General features: G+C 40.8%; 1 long non-coding RNA gene across 1 annotated transcript; it reads right to left on the bottom strand.

Moving 5' to 3' along the window:
* Positions 1–973: 973 nt before the first annotated feature.
* On the bottom strand, positions 974–9,698 carry LOC133250100 (uncharacterized). The gene is made up of 3 exons (XR_009737229.1): positions 9,613–9,698; positions 7,989–8,130; positions 974–1,124 (listed from the first exon to the last, which is right to left on the bottom strand). It is a non-coding gene; the product is annotated as an uncharacterized LOC133250100 (long non-coding RNA).
* Between the last annotated feature and the right edge of the window lie 2,410 nt (positions 9,699–12,108).

Here is a 12,108-nt window from a genome sequence, read left to right as displayed (position 1 = left end):
CAGACACATCCACATTAACTGCACTTGTTTTTATCCTGTTTGGTTTATAAGGACGACAGAAAAAAATTTTTTCAAAATTTAGTCCAAATGTCGGCCACCCAATTAGATAGAGCGTATGCTTCTCTCAAGAGTTAATAAATCATCCAGGTCCCACCAGAGGAAAGACACAGCCCTCTGAAAGTGTCCTGAGGCAGGAAGAGACACCACGACTGAGCAGAGGGAATTACATTTTGCACGTGTGCCTTTGGAATACCTGTTGAGAGCTCCCACATGATGAAGAAAAAAAATGCCTGACAGAGCAGAGCATGCTTCATTTTCAGCCAAACTCAATCCATTTTTTGGCGTGTTTACCTCGGCAGACAAGGAAGACGGTTAGCTGAGGGATCTGCACAGGTTCCTGCTGTTGCTGCTGCTGCTAAGTCGCTTCAGTCATGTCTGACTCTGTGCGACCCCATAGATGGCAGCCCACCAGGCTCCCCCCGTCCCTGGCATTCTCCAGGCAAGAACACTGGAGTGGGTTGCCAATTCCTTCTCCAATGCATGAAAGGGAAAAGTGAAAGTGAAGTCTCTCAGTCAGTCCGAGTCTTCATGACCCCATGGACTGCAGCCTACCAGGCTCCTCTGTCCATCGGATTTTCCAGGCAAGAGTACTGGAGTGGGGTGCCATCGCCTTCTCCAGCACAGATTCCTAGTGGATAATAAAACAGATGCTGAGGGTAGATGTTCTCTAGTGTAATTCACTGAAACATGCAAACTCCTTTAAGTACACCAAGAATATTTAAGTGGCTTCTATTTCCTCCTCCTCATCCCTCAGTGTCATTATTTGCTTTACGTTAATTACTTCTTACAGCAGATTCAGCAACAATTTCTGTCTTGTTGGCAGACACAACATTGAGTTTTATTGCTAACTTTGTGTGTTTGTTATTCAACCACCTTGGGGGAAAAACAGCAACATAAGACTAAACATTAGAGGTGTTTTCTCCTCTATTTTATTACTTACAGACACAAAACTTTATGGCAATTGGAAGAAATGTTTCTTCACTTTATTAAACTTGGCACTCCTTCAAGAAAATGTCAGTGAACAGAAAAAAATCCATTATTGGTATGATTGCCTTAGCTGTTGTCTAGGAAAAGATCAAAATGGCAAAGTGAACTATTAAAAAGAGCGAGTTCATTCAACTTACTTTTTTATTGCTGGCTAAGTGAGTTCCATTGTAACCAAAAGAGATGATGGAAAAACAGGATGTTGTTTTCCTCTTTTTACCAATGCTTGGTGCTTGGGCTTCATTTGGGCTTTTTGGGGGCCTAAAGGAAGGTGCTCAGACTAACTGGTGAGAGTCACTTTGGCTGTGGCACTTTCTACATTTCATTGTGTTCCATTTGGCGGGGGGCCCAACCTAATACCTTATAAAATACAGCTTTCTCTGAAACGTACGTTAAATACAAAGGAGTTTCACTTAAAGGAAGACATTTTGCCAAAGCTGATTGTCTTCGAAGAGGCTTTATTTCCGAAAGTTTGTATTCACTGATTTCATTGAACAAAACAGTTGTCTTTGGCAGATTTTTTAAGTTTCTCAAGATACCATTTAGTCATTTTTTGATATATGAAATTTTTAATGGATGTGAATCTCATTTTGCAAACTTCAGTGTAAAAGAAATATAACTTTGTAAACTTTCCATAACTCAAATTCATTTATGGCTCTGAGCTCTTGCTCGGCTAGACTCGAATGGGAAACAGTCTCAAGCAGAGCCAAGACATGTATGTGTGTGTCTGTGTGTATGTGGACTGGTTACTGATGAAAGTTTTGAAATTATGGTCCTATTTGCTTAACTTTGGATATAACTTGAAAATAAATATATTGAGCTTGCTGAAATTGCTTTAATCTCTCTTCTTCCATTCCTATCCACATGACTCTGTGAAATTAGTTTCTCTACTATGAATGTTATGAAAACAAAATATACAAACTATTTAGATATACAGTATCCTCTGTGAGAATCACTCACCATCAATCCTACCTAGATGATGTAAATCATTCAGCAAGAAGCAAGCTTATTTAGTCACACTAAAACTTTAAAAATTGATATACATGGGGCTTGTTCTAAATATGCATATAAATGTCTAAATGCAGTTTATTTCCTCCATGAAGTCTTTATTATTATAGTTGAAAATAGAAATTTACAGGTGTAATTACAATTCTGTTTTAATCGCCTATTACCTATTCTTTCAATGAACAACATTAGCAGTTTTAGTGTTTTTCTTTTCCCTTAGACTGCAAGGAGATCCAACCAGTCCATTCTGAAGGAGATCAGCCCTGGGATTTCTTTGGAAGGAATGATGCTGAAGCTGAAACTCCAGTACTTTGGCCACCTCATGCACAGAGTTGACTCATTGGAAAAGACTCTGATGCTGGGATGGATTGGGAACAAGAGGAGAAGGGGGCGACAGAGGATGAGATGGCTGGATGGCATCACTGACTCGATGTATGTGAGTCTCAGTGAACTCCGGGAGTTGGTGATGGACAGGGAGGCCTGGTGTGCTGCGATTCATGGGGTCGCAAAGACTCGGACACGACTGAGCGACTGATCTGATCTGATCTGATACTAGGTTTGTTCTGACTACATTTATTGAACTGTAACGTTTTGTCTGTTGACTCTAATAATTAAAAAATTAAAAATTTTAATCTTTAAAATTTAATCTTTCTAGTAATCCATTTTTACTGTATTTTACAAAAGTATTGGTCTGTGATGAAAAAAAGTTCAAAACAAAACAAAACTGTCTGTTTCAAATAGTTTGAAAATTTACAAAGGACTGTACACAAGTTGGGAAGAAGCTAATACACACATGTTTTATATGCAATCATTTTCTTCTTTTCTGAAAGAGCTGCAGCTTCAGAGACTTTTCTCAGAAATCTCTGGAAGCAGGGGTGGTGCCCTAGGTACTCAGCTGCCATTTCTGATGCCCATCAGAGTTGATGAAGGCTGTGGGTAGGCACCTGACTTCCATAAAGGTTTGAGTAACCCCAAAGACACTGCTTTTTCCAAGAGACTGCACTGGCTCCTAAAGGAAGCAGAACTTAGGAACCTGAGAAATAATTACTGAGCGACTATTATGTGCCCCACTTTTTCTGAGCATTGAAAGCCAGTAGTAATTAAAACAGAGAGAAATCCCTGCATCAGGGACTTTCCATTCTAGAGCAAGGTGGAGAACTTGATGTCTGGGTCATTACACCTGAAATTAGGCTTTTGTTGGGTGCTTGGGATTTAGCTCAGTGTTTTCCCATTAAAAACAAGTGCATAACTGAGGTGACCCTGAGGGATGGGATGGGGAGGGAAGTGGAAGGGGAGCTCAGGATGGGGAGCACATGTATACCCATGGCTGATTCATGTCAATGTATAGCAAAAACCACTACAATATTGTAAAGTAATTAGCCTCCAATTAAAATAAATAAATAAGTTAAAAAAAAAAAAACAAGTGCATAGTAGAGGGTTTGCCCAGTTAGTGATACAATTAATTAAGAGAATGCACTGTCTCATGTTAAAGATTTTGCCCAAATTTTACTTAAAACTTCAGTACTAGAGTCTAAGGAAATATGGCATTTGCTTAAGCACAAAGTTATTTTGACATTTTAAGATGAATACATCAATATTTAACATTATTCCATAAGGATCAAATCGTCTTCAGGAGTTTCATCTCCAAGGACAAGTCTAAGAATTCCCAAACCATAGACAGACAAAGAGTAAGCTGCCATCTTTTCCTAAGGTCAGACTTAAAGATGAGTAAGCTTATTTCTAAAGGTCTGGTGAATTAATTCCTTTCAAATTTATAGAAATGTTTAGAGTTTTTTCAGAATCATGGGGAACTGACATCAGATAAAGAGCCTATGGAATCCAATCTTAAAATGATAGGAAGAAAGCCATCATGAGAACACACACACACACACACACACACAAAGCTAACAAACATATTTTAAAACATTGATCTCATTGGTGATCAGAAAAATGCAAATTAAGCAATAACTGTTGTTGTTTAGTCTCTAAGTCATGTCCAGTTCCTTTTGTGACCACATAGACTGTAGCCAGCCAGGCTCCTCTTCCAAGGGATTTCCCAGGCAAGAATACTGGAGTGGGTTGCCATTTCCATCTCCAGGGGATCTTCCTGACCCAGGGATTGAACCCGTGTCTCCTGCACTGCAGACAGATTCTTTACCACAGAGCCACCAGGGAAGCCCTAAGCAACAATAAACTACCAGTTTTCACCTATCCAAAGGCAGAGCTTTAAAACAACACTGGAGATAAAGATGAGGTGCTTGCTCTTTTGCATTACTTTTGGGAATATAAAGTGGGTACAACTTCACAAAAGCACTTTCTCCACAATAGTTTTAAATAGGTGCATAATCATTGTTCCAATAAATACATCTCTGGAAACCTACTGAAAACCAAAAAATGTAGGAAAACGGTCATGTACAAAAATATTCACTGCAGTACAACCTACATCAGCAAAAACATGTAAAGAATCTAAATTTTTCAGAGAAAGAAAATTGATAAGTAAAATATGTTGCAATCCACATGATTTAATTATGTAGCCACAAATTGTTCATAAAGTTAAGGGACAGAATAAAACTATAGTTGAATCGCAAACATCCATTAAATAAAAAAGGGTACAAGCCATGATGACTGTAGTTGATGATACTGTATTCTATACTTGAAAGATGCTAAGAGAGTAGAACTTCAAAGTTCCCACCACACAAAAAAGTAACAATGTGTCATGATAGATGTACTAACTGTTTGTTGTAATAATTATCTTGCAATATATATGTATATTAATTCATCACTTTTTATACTTAGGCCTGAAAAGAACTGAAAGTGTTAGTCACTCAGCTCAGTCGTGTCCAATTCTTTGCGATCCCATGAACTGTAGCCCGCCAAGTTCCTCTGTCCACGGGATTCTCCAGGCAAGAAAACTGGAGTGGGTAGCCATTCCCTTCTCCAGAGGATCTTCTGGACCCAGGGATTGAACCCAGGTATCCTGCATTGCAGGCAGATTCTTTACTGTCTGAGCCACCGGTTTATACAGTTATTTGTCAATTATGTCTCAAAAAAGCTGGAAACAAAACAAAAGAATACAAAAGGGAACAGCATTAAGATTTTAATGTCATATTCTCTGGGTGGTGGGTGGCATTATGGGCAGTATTTTTTTTTTCTGTTTTTCTACATAATCCAAGTTTTCCATAATTATGATATATGACTTTGATTATCAAAACTCTTAAGAGGACAGTACAAGTATAAACCATTTTAGAGTGTCGATTCAATAAAGATGTCCGTAGTTAAGTCCTTATGATTAAAGAAATTTTCACTCCAGGGCTGAAGAAAGAATCTGTAAGAGGAAGCACACGCATACACACCCATGGGAAAACCTGGGAGTGCAGAGTGCAAAGCACTCCACCCACCAGTCACTCACTCCATGAGCAAATATCTCAGAGAGTGGAGCTGGAAATGCTGAGGTTAGGCTCACTGCTGGTGCAGCTTGTGTAAAGAGATAGCTTTCAGTTATACATTACTGTTCACGTGGTACATTTATGCAAACACAGCACTGCACACAAAATCATGTACACCAGGAGTGTTCGTTCAAGAGCAGTGTGATTGACATTTTGGAGCTGGTATTTCTTGTTGGGTGAGGCAAGTGGGGGTGGTGGAGGAGGTCTCCAGTGCATAGTAGGGCTTTTAGCAGTATCCAGAAAAGCATCTATTTCTGCTTTATTGACTATGCCAAAGCCTTTGACTGTGTGGATAACAATTAACTGTGGAAAATTCTGAAAGAGATGGGAATACCAGATCACCTGATCTGCCTCTTGAGAAACTTGTATGCAGGTCAGGAAGCAACAGTTAGAATTGGACATGGAACAACAGACTGGTTCCAAATAGGAAAAGGAGTTCGTCAAGGCTGTATATTATCACCCTGCTTATTTAACTTATATGCAGAGTACATCATGAGAAACGTTGGACTGGAAGAAACACAAGCTGGAATCAAGATTTCCGGGAGAAATATCAATCACCTCAGATATGCAGATGACATCATCCTTATGGCAGAAAGTGAAGAGGAACTAAAAAGCCTCTTGATGAAAGTGAAAGTGGAGAGTGAAAAAGTTGGCTTAAAGCTCAACATTCAGAAAACAAAGATCATGGCATCCGGTCCCATCACTTCATGGGAAATAGATGGGGAAACAGTGGAAACAGTGGCAGACTTTATTTTTCTGGGCTCCAAAATCACTACAGATGGTGACTGCAGCCATGAAATTAAAAGACGCTTACTCCTTGGAAGGAAAGTTATGACCAACCTAGATAGCATATGCAAAAGCAGAGACATTACGTTGCCAACAAAGGTTCGTCTAGTCAAGGCTATGGTTTTTCCTGTGGTCATGTCTGGATGTGAGAGTTGGACTGTGAAGAAAGCTGAGCGCCGAAGAATTGATGCTTTTGAACTGTGGTGTTGGAGAAGACTCTTGAGAGTCCCTTGGACTGCAAGGAGATCCAACCAGTCCATTCTGAAGGAGATCAACCCTGGGATTTCTTTGGAAGGAATGATGCTAAAGCTGAAACTCCAGTACTTTGGCCACCTCATGTGAAGAGTTGACTCATTGGAAAAGACTCTGATGCTGGGAGGGATTGGAGGCAAGAGGAGAAGGGGACGACAGAGGATGAGATGGATGGATGGTATCACTGACTCGATGGATGTGAGTCTCAGTGAACTCCGGGAGCTGGTGATGGACAGGGAGGCCTGGTGTGCTACGATTCATGGGGTTGCAAAGAGTCGGACATGACTGAGCGACTGATCTGATCTTATCTGATCTAATGGCTTCTAACCACTGGATGCCAGAAGCAGCCTCACCCCCAGTCATGACATGTCTCCAGACATTGCCTAACGTCCTCTGGAGTGGGTGGCAATGCTCTTTCCCAGCTGAGAACCACTCGTGTGCAGGGGTGCCCTGTGCCATGCAGAGATGCACCTGCACGCATGTGTGTGATTGCAGCCATGAGGGATTTACAACCAGGGTGTCCATTCTATTAACGAGCGCCAATGCCAAACCTGCTGTTAAGAATTCGGAGTGTTGCATTTCTGTGCTGTACTTTATGGTCTATTTAAGAAGGATCCAGGGAGAACACAGCTCTGTGTGATTTCCCCTTTGTGCTGATTTTAAAAGTTAGCCCAGTGTAGATTATGCTGTGTATAATCTTTTATGCCATCTTCACATTTTCATGTCATTTTTAAACCATAAACCTAGCACATTCTAGATTGCTGATGGATACACATTGTGTGTTTAGTTAAATGTTAAGTTATTAGCTCTGGATGAGGGGAAAAGTTGATTACATTTTAAAAACTGAGCTTTGGAGTCAAATGAACAAAGTCATCCAAGGAGAGGTCACGACTAACCACACTCCAGATTGTCAATAAGCAGACACATGCCTGGAAAATAGGACACTTCACTCTCAGGACAGGGTTGCAAGGCCAGCCCACCCGAGACCAGCCAGCACCTTCCCACAGCTTTCTGTAGACTTTTGAAGGTAAAGGACATACTTCAGCAGCATACTATTTCTTGGGGAAAAAAATTATTATTGAAGAATTATTTGGAAATAAGGGAAAAAATTACCCTAAGAATAGCAGCTCAAACCTATGGATCAATAAAAAGTAGATCTTATAGAGCTGGAAGCTGTGCTTCTTTGTTTATTGGAACCCACACTCACATCTGGCTACTAGATACAGCACCTTATGGATAAAAGCTACAAATGGACTTGCTGTCATCTATGGAAACAAGTTTGAATCTATGGGGATTTTAGCACAAGATGACCCTGGAATAAACAGCAGGCTTGTCCAGCTTTGACCAGTAGTATCTTCTCATTTAATTGGATTTTTTTCAAATCACCCTGGCATGAACACCATTAATATACAATTACAAATATACACATACAGACAGTTAAAGAGGCCTACTGACCCAGAAAGCATAATTCCAGTGTGAGGGCATTCTTCAGTACAATCATGATTTCTCTGCTCCATGGTCATGGCCATCTAAGAGCAGCCTTTATCTGCCCACTTATTCCCACCATGCTGCTGTGTAAGGACACATGAGGTGACAACTGGCAAGAACCAAGAAAGTGAGAAAGACAGGCTCTAAGAAAGGTACATCTCTATTTTGATGACATTTATGTAATCTTCAAGCATACACGTGGTAAACTACATTGTTAATGGATATACATCAGTTCAGTTCAGTTCAGTTGCTCAGTCATGTCCAACTCTTTGTGACCCCATGGATCACAGCAAGCCAGGCCTCCCCGTCCATCACCAACTCCCGGAGCTTACCCAAACGCATGTCCATCAAGTCAGTCATGCCATCCAGCCATTTCATCTTCTGTTGTCCCCTTCTTCTCTTGCCCTCAATCTTTCCCAGCATCAGGGTCTTTTCAAATGAGTCAGCTCTTCGCATCATTTGGCCAAAGTATTGGAGTTTCAGCTTCAACATCAGTCTTTTCAATACACTCAGGACTGATCTCCTTTAGGATGGACTGGTTGGATCTCCTTGCAGTCCAAGGGACTCTCAAGAGTCTTCTCCAACACCACAGTTCAAAAGCATCAATTCTTTGGCACTCAGCTTTCTTTCTAGTCCAACTCTCACATCCATACATGACTACTGGAAAAACAGCCTTGACTAGATGGACTTTTGTTGGCAAAGTAATGTCTCTGCTTTTTCATATGCTGTTTAGGTTGGTCATAGCTTTTCTTCAAGGAGTAACCGTATTTTAATTCCGTGGTTGCAGTCACCATCTACAGTGATTTTGGAGCCCCCAAAAATAAAGTCTGCCACTGTTTCTACTGTTTCCCCATCTATTTGCCATGAAGTGATGGGACTGGATGCCATGATCTTAGTTTTCTGAATGTTGAGCTTTAAGCCAACTTTTTCACTCTCCACTTTCACTTTCATCAAGAGGCTCTTTAGTTCTTCTTCACTTTCTGCCATAAGGGATATACATATATTTATGCAAAACTATATAAGGATATAAAACAAACTCATGATGATATATATATATATCATATATATATCAAGGAGATCAAATGGAAATCAATCCTGAATATTCATTGGAAGGACTGATGCTGAAGCTGAAGCTCCAATACTTTGGCCCCCTAATGCAAAGAGCTGACTCATTGGAAAAGACCCTGATACTTGGGAAGATAGAAGGCAGGAGGAAAAGGGGATGACAGAGGATGAGATGGTTAGATAGTATCACTGACTCAATGGACATGAATTTGAGCAAACTCCTGGAGATAGGGAAGGATAGGGAATCCTGACATGCTGCAGTCCCTGTGGTCACAAAGGCTTAGCAATTGAACACAATTGTTTTATACACACACACACACACACACACACACACATGTATCATGTTTGTTGTTATTGTTCAATATATCAAAATATAAATATAAATTAAATAGGATTAAAAGTCAAATAGATTCAGATTTTGGTCTTTGCCACTTACTGAGGGACCTTGAGCATATATATTTTTCTTGAATATACCATCTCAGTTTTATCAAATATATAATACAATGAAGATAATAATAGTACTAACCTCACTAGATTGTTATGAGAATTAAATAAAATAAACTTTGAAACAGGCACACAATACATGCTCAGTTCAAAGGAGCTACTATTGATATGACAAGTTCCAAAGTTCTGAGCATCACATTCTAAGTTTCATAATAGAATGTCTATTGTCTTAATTTGTGCCTTGAGAGCTAACTCGAAGCTTAACTCAGAGCAGACACAGCAGAAACTCCAGAGACTCCAAAGCCCACTGGGGACCCATTTATGTTGAGTTACTCTGGCTAGAGGGAGAAGAGGCACCCCACAGTGCCAAAGAGTGGGAGTTACAGAATGTGGTTTTTCAGATTGGAAGCCAAAGATTAGGAAGATAAGTCACACGTAGCTCCTTGATCCGTCTGGATTGTGCAGAGAAGTGCCAGGCCAGCTTACTGAATACATAGGGCTGCACCCCAGGAGACGTGCTCTGCCCTCTTCTGGTTCTCCCTTTTTTGAGCTGATCTTAAGGGTGAGCCTTTTCAGCTCGACTGGGAATGGATATTGTCTATCTGAGCTGGATGCCAGATGTTTAGGAAAGGTTGGGGTATGCAAGGCGCTCAGCCTCTGGATTTCTTGGGAGCCGATGGTGTAGTGGAAAGATGCAAAAAAATAGAGCAATAGAATAGAATAATAGAATAAAAAACAATAGAATGGGAAAGGTTAGATATTTCTACAAGAAAATTAGAGACACCAAGGGAACATTTCATGCAAAGATGGGCACAATAAAGGACAGAAATTGTATGGACCCAATAGAAGCAGAAGATATTAAGAAGAGGTGGCAAGAATACACAGAAGAACTATACAAAAATGATTTTCATGACCCAGATAACCATGATGGTGTGATCACTGGGTGTGATCACTCACCTAGAGCCAGACATCCTGGAATGTGAAGTCAAGTGGGCCTTAGGAAACATCACTATGAACAAAGTTAGTGGAGGTGATGGAATTCCAGTTGACTATTTCAAATCCTAAAAGATGATGCTGTGAAAGTGCTGCACTCAATATGCCAGCAAATTTGGAAAACTCAGCAGTGGCCACAGGAAAAGGTCAATTTTTATTCCAGTCCCAAAGAAAGGTAATGCCAAAGAATGCTCAAACTATGGCACAATTGCACTCATCTCACACGCTAGTAAAGTAGTGCTCAAAATTCTCCAAGCCAGGCTTCAACAGTACATGAACCGTGAACTTCCAGATGTTCAAGCTGGTTTTAGAAAAAGCAGAGGAACCAGAGATCAAATTGCCAACATTTTCTGGATCATAGAAAAAGCAAGAGAGTTCCAGGAAAACATCTATTTCTGCTTTATTGACTATGCCAAAGCCTTTGACCGCATGGGTCCCAATAAACTGTGGAAAATTCTTCAAGAGATGGGAATACCAGACCACCTGACCTGCCTCCTGAGAAATCTGCATGCAGGTAAAGAAGCAACAGTTAGAACTGGACATGGAACAACAGACTGGTTCCAAATCGGGAAAGGAGTACGTCAAGGCTGTATATTGTCACCCTGTTTATTTAACTTATATGCAGAGTACATCATGAGAAATGCCAGGCTGGATGAAGCGCAAGCTGGAATCAAGATTGCCAGGAGAAATATCAATAACCTCAGCTATGCAGATGACACTACCCTTATGGCAGAAAGCGAAAAAGAACTAAAGAGCCTCTTGATGAAAGTGAAAGAGGAGAGTGAAAAAGTTGGCTTAAAGCTCAACATTCAGAAAATGAAGATCATGGCATTCGGTCCCATCACTTCATGGCAAATAGATGGGGAAACAATGGAAACAGTGACAGACTTTATTTGGGGAGGGGCTCCAAAATCACTGCAGATGGTGATTGCAGCCATGAAATTAAAAGCCGCTTACTCATTGGAAGGAAAGTTATGAACCACCTAGACAGCATATTCAAAAGCAGAGACATTACTTTGCCAACAAAGGTCCATCTAGTCAAAGCTATGGTTTTTCCAGTAGTCATGTATGGATGTTGAGAGTTGGACTAGAAAGAAAGCTGAGTGCTGAAGAATTGATGCTTTTGAACTGTGGTGTTGGAGAAGACTCTAGAGAGTCCCTTAGGCTGCAAGGAGGTCCAACCAGTCCATCCTAAAGGAGATCAGTCCTGAATATTCATTGAAAGGACTGATGCTGAAGCTGAAACTCCAATACTTTGGCCACATGATGCAAAGAACTGACTCATTTGAAAAGACCCTGATGCTGGGAAAGATCCCCCTGATGCAGGGGGAGAAGGGGATGACAGATGATGAGATGGTTGGATGGCATCACTGACTGGATGGACATGAGTTTGAGTAAGCTCTGGGAAGTGGTGATGGACAGGGAGGCCTGGCATGCTGCAGTCCATGGGGTTGCAAAGAGTCGGACAGGACTGAGCGACTGAAATGACCGTGTAGTGGAGGTGTGTGTGGACAGCTTGCCTGGGGAGAGGGAACTCCCAATTCCACAGAAAGTTTAGTTTGGGCACTGCTTGAGTAAAACCAGC

This window comes from Bos javanicus, chromosome 6, assembly GCF_032452875.1.
Source record: "Bos javanicus breed banteng chromosome 6, ARS-OSU_banteng_1.0, whole genome shotgun sequence".
NCBI lineage: Eukaryota > Metazoa > Chordata > Mammalia > Artiodactyla > Bovidae > Bos > Bos javanicus.
This window is presented reverse-complemented; position numbering and strand designations above follow the sequence as displayed.